Genomic DNA, 10945 nt, shown 5'->3' with positions numbered 1-10945 from the left:
GAAATTTGAAGTGTCTTCTGGACTCCATGGGCTCCATATGGAAATACAGGTAGAGTTTACATGTTGTAAGTTGCAGGTATGTTGAAGTATGTCTTGGTGTCTTGTGTGGGTATTGGAGGGCACAGTGATCCTGGGAGTAGTAACGGAAGATGAAACTGTACAGAAAGCAGCAATCTTAAGTGAAATATTATCCATACTTCATATAAGCAGCAGTCCCTTTATAAACTATACCAGGATTTTCTCTTGAGAAGTATTAGTGGTTTGGCTTGTTTGTTTGTTTTAAAAAAAAATATTAAAATAATAATCCACAGAAAAACTAAACATCGTGGAGTATGGATTACAAGGATGTGGAAATGGGAAAGCTAACCAGGGAACTAAGTTTTTTTCCTCTGCAATGTCAAGGGTACTAAAACTATCCAAATTTCAGGGTCAAAAAGCATCTTTTTCGTGCATACCATCATGTAAGAACTTTAGTCCCCTTTCAGTGAGAGATTTCAGCACGTATCAAGTAGTATCTTGTCCCACTTTCTGGCTCCTTCCTCTCATTGGCACTGACCTACCACTGTTTGGTGTATACTGTATTTAGTTGGAGCAACCAGTCTGATGTCACCACTTGTCTTATAGCCATAATTGTACAACTTTCTGTCATCCCTGGAGCACTATACATCCTCTGAATTGAATGGTTTTATTAAAAGAGAGTGTTATTTGAACATATCTGTAAGGCTTTACTACGAAGTATAAATGCAGCAAGCATAAATGTACATTGCAAAGATGACCTTAGCATAATTAGTTTCTAACTTTTCAAGGTTTGACTTTTTCCCAGTAAGTTTGATTAAACAAATAAATACCTATGCATTGACTAAGCTAGCTCAGTGATCAGAAAAATGTTATGATTCTTTTTCTCTTCACTTTTTCCCGTTATGCAAATAATATTTTCTATAGGCCACTAGCCTAATAGTATGTCCTCAAAACACAAAAAAAATGCTTAAGACTGCAAACTGATGTTGTAATAAGGGTGGAGTTCCACAGAGTTTGTACATTTAACAAAACTTAAATGTGCAGATGACTAATATTAACAGATATTAAGATATATGAGCTACCATCAAGGGAAATTCTTATGACATTTGTTTGGGTTTGAATATGTGTCCGTGCTGGCATATAACTATCAGAATTTAAAAACGCTTGTTGTAAGTACACAGATACTTTGGAAAAGCTAGGTGATTATTTCCAAAAAAGTACTAAAGATGTGTCTTGTTTTGTTTTGCGTTGTTCTGTTTTTTTTTTTTTTTTACAGAACCGGCCTTTTATGAATTTACATAAACATTGAAACTGAGTCACAATTTGGCACGCACTATTGGGATACATCTAGCAAAAATCAATATGAGAAAAAACACCTAAATAATTTATATTTTTCCAGTCCCAGATATTGTTATGATACGGGGAGAGGCAGTGCTTTAGCAGTCTGAAACACCAATCATGATGAAAAAACACGTGTTTTTTATGTACTGTCCTGCCCTTTACGAGTGCTGTAGTGTCCTAGTGCATCACTCCTTCATTTTGGCTCAATCCAAAAGCTATTGAATTCAGAGGAAAAACCACCCACTGACTTCAGTGGGGAGTAGATCAATCTCAAAAAAAATATGTAATTGAACGGAGTAACAACCAATTTTTTACCATGTGTTATAAATCTCTCTTCCTTTACAGTACTCACAGCTTTGTCTCCATAGCTAAATTAGAGTAAGAAAGGAAGAGGCAACTTAACCTTCAGCTGGAAAGATACTGGGTTGTTAACTCTCACCACAGAAGAATTTTATTATTATTATTATTATTTATTTATTTATTTATTTATTGAGTCCAGTCATTACAGCATGGAATTATTACTGGAAAGACTGAGCCTGAGGAATAAATAAGTCACAATACAAAAATGTGCAAAAATATGCAGGTTGAAAGCTAGAGACCTGGAATCCCAATTAATCATTTGTCATGTTCTTGGGGAGAAATTTCTCTAATGTATGGGTTTATGATGCCTTCGTAGAGTTGAGTCATATAAGTTTAAGATACTGTTTTGTAATTGCTATAGCCTGATTTACCATTTCTCAAGTGTCTGTCCGCTTAGATCTTTCACTAGGGGGTAAAATGTTAAAGAAAGAAAAAAAAAAAAAGTCAAATTCCAAGTTTCTTTGTCTAAGAGTATCCATCCATGTTAAAAGTTTGAAAACAAATTGGAGAAAAGTAAAAGAATAATATAAGCAGAAGCTGGAAGTGTTCTCTCAGTTTTCCCGACACTTCTTGTGACAGAATTATCTGTCACAGGTTATGAGTCTGGAAATCAACAGAGCAGAAAATAGTTAAGAATTAAGCATTTACATTTTTAATGTTGTCAGTGACGTGAGGGGCTGGAAGGGCTTCCTTCTTAGTGATTTGGATGCATGCAACTCCCACTAATTTTGATGAGATTTTTATTCATGTATTATGGGGAAAATAATAAAAAATCAGTGGAATCTTTATATTTCCAGGAAGTCTTTACCTCTGGAATGTCAACTTAAGCTGAGAAAGTAACCTCAATCAGCTGGATGGCTAAGCTTTACATAATCAAATTCATACTACAGATGACATAGAGAAATTCTGTGCACTCAGTCTACCTGAGCATTCTTACTCCTTGACTTCCCACTTCCTTTCCTTATTCTTAAATATGCAAAACCAATATCTCTTCATGATAGCTGTAGAGTGCTTGCCATCGCCCCATATTACAAAGTAAATGGCCAGAGGAGCTAATCTGGGTGAACTCCTCTCCTCCGCTAGGCAGCTGTGGAGCTGACGCTTGCTCCCATTTGATCATCCTCTAGATTAATCTGGCTGGTGTTTGCTTGTGTGGCAGGAAAAGGTCAGGGCAATATTTTTGATTCATCTTTTTTTCACTGGGGACTTTTTATTTTATTTTATTTTATTTTATTTTATTTTATTTTATTTTATTTTATTTTATTTTATTTTATTTTTGGCTGTATAGGCATAGTCTCTGGACTTCTGGAAACTCCTATGACAAATGTCCTACCAAGACTCCTTCACCTTGGGAGATGCTGTAAAGAAATTTTTATGATACATCTAGCACAATCCTCAACTAAACTTGCCTCAGGAACAGAAAGAGAGAGAATGAACTAATTACTGAAGGGAGTCCATTGACAAGTAGCAGGGACAATAGGCTGTCAGTAGGATATAATTTATCCCAGTAAAACACAAGGTTTATAAATATTGCATATATTTGGAGAGGAACTGAGGAGCTGCTGGATATTACAAATAAAACCAGATCCTACATTGCTTAGAGTCTGCAATAATGCTTTCTTAAACGCAAGGCCTAAATTCCTTAAAATAAATAAATAAATAAATGTTAGTAAACATGAGTTTTAAATGCAGGTCCCACTGGTATCTAAAGCGAAGAAAATTAAAAACAATCAAACAACAACAAAACGTAGATGGTAGTAGCATTCTTATTATCAGAAAAAGAATAGTTTCTGGAAACATTGCCACTATCTGTGATGTGGTATGAGAGAAAGGACTGTGTTAAAAGAGAAGCCCGTATTGAGATAAGAGTCAGTGGGGTTACCTACATGCTAGCAAATGCTGTCTATTTGATCACGTTGTGCTCAGATACCACAGACGTGTCTTAGATGTACAAAACTTTCAGTAAAGCATTGTGTAGAATACTGTAGAGTAGCATGTTACTGTGGCAAGTGTAGCAGTCAGAAAACTCACTGATACAGTCCTAAATGGAAGAAAATGCTTAGCAGGGGCAGGAAATATTGACCAGGATGTCAGCATTTATTTCCATATTCTTTAAATAAAAGTGAAGCATAGACAAATAACAATGATATGCAGACATGACCTCAGTTTAACAGCTATTCCCCAAGGATGACACCTCTTCCAGAGAGTGTCTAATTAGCATTGTAGAGCAAATTCAGTACAGAGAATACACATACTTCCTGGTATGGAGTTTGATCTGTCAGCTGAAAGGGAAAGGTCGGGCAGAGACCTACATAACTTCATTTCGACATTATTTTTTAAGGGTTTTATTTAACATAATATTTGTTACTGAACACTGCATAATTCACTGTTTCACTTTGTGTCATTTGTTTTCTCTATGTGAGAATACAGTGAACACAAATGAACGTCTGTCTGAAGCCTGTGCTAAAGTCCATGGATCACTCAAATCTAGACAGCCTGAGTTTTACAGCTGATGCTAAATTTACCTGCTGAAGTGCTTGCAGCTTCAGTGAAGGAATCAGGCAAAGGACACCAATGAGATCTAGGAAGACCAGTGTCCATAGTGCAGTGTACTGAGCATGAATAAATACAGCTAAGTTTACTTATGGCCCTAACATCAGGTTGAGTTGGTAAAATTACCAGTGATATTATTAATTTTCAGTTAGGAATTTAGTAAGGAAATTAGTTAAGATACATTTCCTTTTGTCTTTATTGTAAAATTAAGTAATCACTGATGCTTGGAAATAACAGAAGTCAATGGCAATGTTTCAGTCTTTGAAGTAACCTGATGGCTCACAAGACAAAGAGGATCATGGAAATGGGCAGACCAGCAGTTAAGGCAGGTATGTTTTCTTTTATACTTCAGAGGATGGTGCCTAAAATCTGGGGTGAAAAATATAAATGAATCTGCTTTAAGCTAGAGGCTGACCGATGCCTGTAAATGTGAAGTTGTAGGTCTCTTCCAAGCTTTACTTTTTTTTTTTTCTTTTTTTTTTTTCTTTTTTTCTGAGACAAGCAAGCCCTGTGAGTGCCAGTCTACATCCCTTTACAGGTAGCTGTTCCATTCTAAAGATGTAAGAGCCAAGGCCCTATTCAAGAGATTGCGGAAGCAAGATCCACAGAGTAAATAAAATTTTGGATTGAGAAAGAAATATGATAACAAGATTTAGAAAGGGAAAGGAAGGTCACTGAGACTCACAAAGCATCTGTGCTACCACAGAGTGCAACAAGCATGCTTTGAAATAGAAGGAAGGAAGAAAGAAGTGTGAAGGTTATTGAGGCCGATAAGTTTATTTTGGCCCTGTGTAAATTCACTCAGGGTCAGCCTTTTGTTGACTCAATCACAATCATGCAATAGCCATGGGATGCTGTTGGGCAGGACTTTTCCTGAATTACCTAGGGTGCTCAGTCACAGCAAAATTCACAGGGAACTTGAGTCACCTTTGTCGTTACTGTGATCTGGCAACAGGTTTACTGCTTTAATACCAGTCCCACAGAAATAAATATATATACCTCAGTCACACAGTTTATCAAATATGTGAAACAAAACACTCTGCTGGTGTCTAAAATTCCCTCCAAGCAAAAAGAAATCTTCCCATGCAAGATCACTCTAGCAAGTTGAGTCCTACCTTGCCAGTGGTAATATCAAAAACCAGTGTCAACAAAGCAACATGACACTAAATCTATTGCTTGATAATGTGCCAGTATTCCAGCAATGGGCTAAGTAAAGTTTTTAAGAATAAAGTTTATATTTCTGGTCCTACAAACGTACTGCATACGTACACAAAGACAGACAAGAAAGATACATTAAAATTCCAAGGCATGTGCCAGGTAATTGCATTGCCCCTTTGGGTTTCTTTTTGTTTGACTTTACGTGTGTGTATGTGCACGTGTGGAAACAATTTTTCAGTGAGAAGGCCAGTGTGTATGTGTATTCCAGATGGATGGGAAAAAAATTAAGTTGGTAGAGTTAATGAATTCTGGCAACATTTCATTGCTTTTCCCAGAGCCCCTTTTCATACAAATTCTGTCTGTTGTCTATTTTTGAGAGTATGTATGGGAAAAAAAGGATTGGTTTATTATTTGATTTTATTACTGATTTTACTTGGGGAATAAGGGTATTAATTTATCCATAACTTCATTTTCTGTTGTATTAATTTCAACTGTATGTTGAAGAAGAATTTACTCTCCAATTTACTCTCCTTTAGCAGTAGATTTGGGTTTTGTATGAATTCAATCTTTTAAGATTATTACCTTCAGATTTTTTGTATTTGAAAATATTTTTTTCTTCATAAGAGATTGTGGGTGGGTCTTTGAGACTTATAGCAACTATATTTTTGTTAAGTTCTACTTCCTATTAAATCATTTAATATGTTGGAAAGAATTTCTAGAGTATACATTTTATCTAGTGGTGTGCAAATTATAGTCTTTCTTTTAAACTGCAGTCTTGTTGATGATATGGTATGCGTGGTTAAGGCTGCTGCTATTTTGACTTCAAGAACAATGGAAAGGTTATGAGGAATCTACAATCCCAAATGTTTGGAGAGCCTTAATTAGATGTAGCCTTTAAACAAGAGCCATATGCATTCCAAACCTCATGCAATCTCAATGCTACATGGCAAAGCTAGATTTGTTCATTAAAGCCAAATCCCACTTTTTTTTTTTTTTTCTCTCCACGTGATACATATCACAAACATGGAGGCACCAGCACCCCACTGCTCTCAGGACTGGGGGCAGAGGCAGTGAAGCTCCCTGCCCAGCCATGTAGAGCTGCAGGAGGCGGTGCTGCCTGCTGCACCAGCCTTCTTCCCTTGAGAAGTGGGTGCAAGGCTGGGGTCAGATTTGGGTTACATAATCAGGAGCTACCATACTTTTGAAAAAAGAGCATGCTCAGTTTTATTTATTTATTTATTTGTTTGTTGATGACACAAAAGCAGCTCCTAGAAGAAGAGGGTTACTACCTACAGTACCAGATAGCTCATTTCTTATATTTTATTTTTAATACTAGGGAGTATTTCGCTCTTTAAATTCCAGTTCATTGTTGCCAGTTCATTCTCTCGTGAGTGCTGTTAAGGAACCACTGAGGACACCAGGCTTGTTTTGCAGGGCAGAGGACAGAGGAAGAAATGGGAGGAATGAAAACTTAATCTGGGCTCCTCTTTGGATGGAGCTGGAGACCAGATTTTTTTTTCTCCTCAAGGAGGCTGTGGTGCTGGCAGGATCCAGATGGTGCACGTAACTTGGCTGTAACCGTGAGGAGACAACCAGGGCAGACAAGCTGTGCAATTGCCAAGACCATTCAGTACTGAATCATGCTACTGTCCCAGTTCAACCAGTGCTCTGGAGGCTACGTAAGATCCAGCCTTAAATCAAAATGTTTCCTCCCCATAGGAAGTACACTAACTGCCGCAATACACTGTGAACCAATATATGGCAGGAACAGAGTCCAAACGTTTTGCTGATATTGTTTCCTTGTCAGTTAAGCCTGGAGTCCTCGGCAGTCTGACACATCCAAAAGGTGATGACCGATTGTTAACAATCCTGTGAGAGCCTTCTCCTGCCAGTTCTCAGAAAAACAAGGGCTGCAGTGACGGCAAGTCACAGGATGTTATTGGATCCTTGTAGGGCTTCAGAGATGTGGGAAGCAGAGCGTGCGCTGTTTTCGGAGGATGCGTGATTGTAAACAGGAAGCTTTGCAGGGCACAGCTGAGTCCCTGGGCCCCATGGAAGACAGGAGGAGAAGTCTGCTGAAACAGGTAGCCATAGCCAGCATTGCTTTGTTGTGGCACAGGCAGCCTGCTTGGATTTCCTAAACATCCGTAGTTTAACCTTGTCATTGCTAGTCTGTCGGGCCAGCTCTCACACTTGCATTTTTAAACCACTAGGGAGAAGGAAAAAATAAATAAATAAATAAAATTACACATTCTGAAACCCAGGGCATGTCAGAGGTACTCTAATAGTAAATGCAGGTTTTCTGCAGACTTTCCGCTCAGGAAAACACCTAAGTTACCAGTGAGTTGCTAAACCAGTATTATGCAGAACTACTGTCAGTATTTCATTGAAGTACTTTACTGTTAGTTAATTAGAGACCAAATAATTTCAACTAGTACCTAACATAAAAAAGCTTGACCAGCAGTGGGAAAACTGCATGGGGAAGAGGAAGGAACAGAGTCCCTACAAGGCTCCAGCATGCCTGTTAAGAAACTGCTGGCAGTCCACACACACAAATGAAAGTCACTTGCCCAATGCATTTTGGCTGTGCAGAGAACAGCTAATATACTCACCCTGGGCAGATTCAATCTTCTCAGCCCTGCTCCTCCCTCTTCCCCAAAAATAGTGTTACAAAAGCTATTCCTAAAATTATTCCAGTTCTGCTGGCATTAAGATGTATGAGCTTAATAGCTCGTCAGAGGATCATGGGAACAGATAAGTGCTCCAGCACATCTGCTATTGTGTTTTGTGTTTTCAGCACTCACAGTTGCCAAATGACCACTGAACAAAACAGCATCTCTGACAACAATACTTAGGCCACAGAAGAAATAAGTAGAGAAAAACACATACATTTAGGAGTTTGCATTTTGATCATTTTAACCACAAAGACAATGCACGTGTATATTTCCCTATCAGAACTCAAGAAATGTAAATCTAGGTTGTATTATTTAAATTCAATGTAGTCACTGTGCATTTTAACCCTCAAAGACAAGCAAATTGTCCCCCAGCTGGCCACTTACGTGTAACCACATCTGCAAGGCTGACTCAGGGAAGAGGATCCTGGTATGCAGGTTAGAGCAAGGCAAGAAGTAATGGTTTGTCCTTCCTCTTGAAGCTCCAACACTGCTGCTGCCTGTCATGGAGACTGCATGGCAGAAGTGGGTACCCAGAGCCATTTTTGCTACCCCAACTTTTTACAATTGATGTCCTGCAGTAGGATCACTGAAAGACAACTCAGCAGTCTTATTTTAAGCCCTGTGTCACAAATAAAAATACCTTATTTAGAAGGGAAAATAACATCCAAATTCAAAAGTGTTTTTTTTTTTTTTTAATTAGTTAAATATCCATTATGATTTATGTACTGCTCACCATAGATTTTCATTTTACAAACAGGAAAACAGAAAAAAAGAAGTAGCAGACAACCTAGCAACTGAGAATAAAGATTAATAATATCCAACCTGCTCTAGTAGAAACTGAGAAACATTTTTTTTTCAGGGCAAGACATATCTTACAAAAAGAGAAGTTAGCAGATTGTCTTTTTAGCCAGCTTTATTACCTAAAAAATACCAGACCAGTGGATATTCTTCAGATTCTTGTAAAATTTAAACCCTCAAAGGTTAACAAGAAAGACAGACGGGGACATGTCCTGGAACACCTGTAACCCCTCCATTTTAACTTAGGATCATTGTTACAGTCTTAAGCAAAGATCCAGTAACCTGCACACTATTTTGGTATCTTCTCCATATCAGTATGTAGCTGGTTTAGGCTCAACCAGTATCTCATTACCTACAGGCAGAAGAAGAATGTAGTTTTTTGTCTATTGAAGAGGCCTATAAATCTCTTCTCTCTTGATAGCTTCAAACACCTGGCTTTGCTTACTACCTCTACAACTAACCCAGCACTGCCTCTTGAACATTCTCTCCTACGCTATAAAACTTTCCTACTTTATCTCTCACTCCTCTCTCATAACTAATTCTTAATGGCTACCAGGTGGCTCCACCAACAGTTGCGGCTGACTCTTCCTATCACAAACTTTTAACTCTTTCCTTGCTTTGCTTGACATTAATGTGCTCTGGGTTTGAATATATCGTCCCATGAGAACAAAAACAGAGTGAAGAAATTTAGAAAAGTCTTATGACCACACAAATGAGATGTTACCATCTTCTTTCTTTTTACTTTAGTACAGAAAAGCTTCTGTGCGGACAATGCAACACAGGGGACAGAGGACTGGCTTTAATGGCAGGAGACCCACTCCCTGTTTCTGTTCTGCCACTAGCCTCTATTCAACCTGCAATAACAAAAGGGGTATTCAGATACATTCTGCTAGCCAGAGGGATTGCAGAAAAAGTGGAGCAATAAGGGCTGAAGAACTTTTTGTGGATGTATTTTTTATTACTTGTAGTATCAGACCAGGAGCTGGTTACTACTAAGATCTGTGCTAGGTAAATTGCTCCTGGTTTAAAAAAAAAATTATCGTACAAAGAGGCAAAACAAAAGCCTGAAGGAGGACATAGACCTGATGGTGTTGGGGCTATTTCTTCCCTGAAATAAATCACTTAAAGCTTGCAGCTTTCAACTCAACAACCTGGTGCCCTGTCCACAGCCAGACTCACTCAATGTCAAACCTGTGGGAGAATGTTACTGTTCAAAAGTAGAAAAATCTTTAAGCTATCAGAACTGAAAATAAATAAATATATTTAATAAATATTTAAATAATATTTAATAAAAATAAAAAATTAAAGAATTTTAGTGAAACTTATTATTCTAGAGCTAACCTGTTCACCTGTTTGGAAAGTAATTATTTACATTGTTTAAAAACAAACAAACAAACAAAAACTTTTCTACCAAAAGTATTATAACTTAACCATCCAGTTTAAGTCAACTATGTAAGATTTGCATTGTGTCACTAGACTTTTAAGTGCAAATATCTTTGGTAAAATTTAATCTGAGCAAACACATGCCTGTGATCTAACCTGATCATTTAGGTTCCTTTTTTAGGGAAGGATTCTAGAACACAATTCAGCTCGCCTGAAACTTCTATAGTCTTCTATAGTTAGGTGAGCTGGATCCCATCCCTGCTGTCAGGTAGCACTCTCTTCAGTAGTTTCTTTTTTCATACTTGAATGAAATGAACTGTGTCTTTTATCTGTGTCCAGTAGAGACCACACTTCATACAGTATCTTGGGGGAGCAGAACAAGGCCATAAAGAATCGGCTTGAGACTTTTAGAAGTCTGCTTATTTCATTCTGATGTTGTTGACATCAATGTTAACATGAAGTAGACCTCATCAAAGAGGGATTATGACATATTCTTTTCTCTGCTTTTTGCCTCTATTTAGCTTTTTCTTATAGGGGAAAAAAAAAAAAAAAAAGAAAAAAAAAAAAGCTTTGATCAAACAAAACACTTATAAATAAAATAATATTATCATATAAAGGGAATAAATGTCAATAAAAACAGTGATCTTGGAACCATAAAA

The 10945-nt window shown here is 37.5% G+C and overlaps 1 long non-coding RNA gene across 2 annotated transcripts; it reads right to left on the bottom strand.

The window, feature by feature from the left end:
• Window positions 1-5857: 5857 nt before the first annotated feature.
• Window positions 5858-9415, bottom strand: LOC137854311 (uncharacterized). Of its 2 annotated transcripts, none has more exons than XR_011095086.1 (3): window positions 9260-9415; window positions 8490-8724; window positions 5858-7639 (listed from the first exon to the last, which is right to left on the bottom strand). It is a non-coding gene; the product is annotated as an uncharacterized lncRNA (long non-coding RNA). The 2 variants fall into 2 exon arrangements; XR_011095085.1 differs by having other exon boundaries at window positions 9256-9412.
• Window positions 9416-10945: the final 1530 nt, after the last annotated feature.

Source organism: Anas acuta, chromosome 3, assembly GCF_963932015.1.
Source record: "Anas acuta chromosome 3, bAnaAcu1.1, whole genome shotgun sequence".
NCBI lineage: Eukaryota > Metazoa > Chordata > Aves > Anseriformes > Anatidae > Anas > Anas acuta.
This window is presented reverse-complemented; position numbering and strand designations above follow the sequence as displayed.